Below are 1,168 nucleotides of genomic sequence, written 5' to 3'. Positions count from 1 at the left end.
AGCAGAGGCTGCCTGGTACTGGGCCTCTGCCTGCCCCTCCCGCCACAAAGGCTTGTCCGCAGGCCAGTGAGGCTCCTGCAAGCCCCCTCTTCCTGGCCAGCAGGGGCAGAGGGTTATCATTGGCTTTTGGAAAAGGAAGGACATTTCTGCTGCCTCATGAGGTCATGGCCAGGCCTCTCTCCCTGCCTTCTCAGCTCCTCTCTCCGACACAAACCCAAGCTCCTGCCTCACTCTCAGGTGTGTGCCCGACCCATTCCCAGAGAATATGTTTTAGAAGGTCATGAACGAGCGCCATGAAGGTGGCCTGAGCTCAGAGAGGCCGACGTGGAAGAAGGAAGTTCGCGGAGGTCGGTGGCCGGCAGTCAGTGTAGCCGCCCAGGACCCGTCCCCCAGGCTTGGCATCATGCTCTGATGGCCTCTGTGCCACTGGGGAAAGGGGAGACGTTGAATGGAATACACCTTTCTCCTTATCCTCAGAAGCAGCTGCTCACTGAAGGGTGAAACTAGTATCATCACTGATTGGAGAACAAAAACAAGAGGAAAAAAATTAAACTTCCTTACAATTGCAGCCCATCGACAAGTACTTGAAACAGCCACCTTCCTCTGGAAGCTCAGCGGCCCCCAGGTTCCTACTTTGCTGGAGGCAAAAGGCAACCTTAGCTGGACATCAGCCAACATCCACTTTGACATATAAAATTTCTTTGCGAACCTCCTTTACCTCCACCCCTCCCCCCCCAAGGTATATGCCTGCAATCATCCTCCAGGCTCATGGCCACTGATACACAGCGGGAGGGTCTCAGGACCCAGGTTTCACTCCACTGTTGTCAGTGACCTAACAGCAGCTAGCCCCTCAAGGCCCTGGGAACCTTGCTCCCAAATTCCTTACAGACTTACGCTGTCCCTGACCCCCTCCCAACCTGAGGGTATGTAACCTGTCACTCCTCACAACCCCCCAACCGCCCACGGGTCCTGTCCTCGTGCTTTCATGAAACCATCTTCTTTTTTTCTTTCTGGACTGTTCACCCCTCACCCCAACATTTCCACATCAGTCACCAAATTTGAAAAACATATTTGCCAATCTTGAAGCAAGGCTGGCTCACCAATAAGAAAACAAGGTCAGGAGGGACAGTTCAAAGCCATGTTGTCCAATACAGTAATCACTAGCCAC

This window comes from Acinonyx jubatus, chromosome B2 (genome assembly GCF_027475565.1).
Source record: "Acinonyx jubatus isolate Ajub_Pintada_27869175 chromosome B2, VMU_Ajub_asm_v1.0, whole genome shotgun sequence".
Classification (NCBI taxonomy): domain Eukaryota; kingdom Metazoa; phylum Chordata; class Mammalia; order Carnivora; family Felidae; genus Acinonyx; species Acinonyx jubatus.
This window is presented reverse-complemented; position numbering follows the sequence as displayed.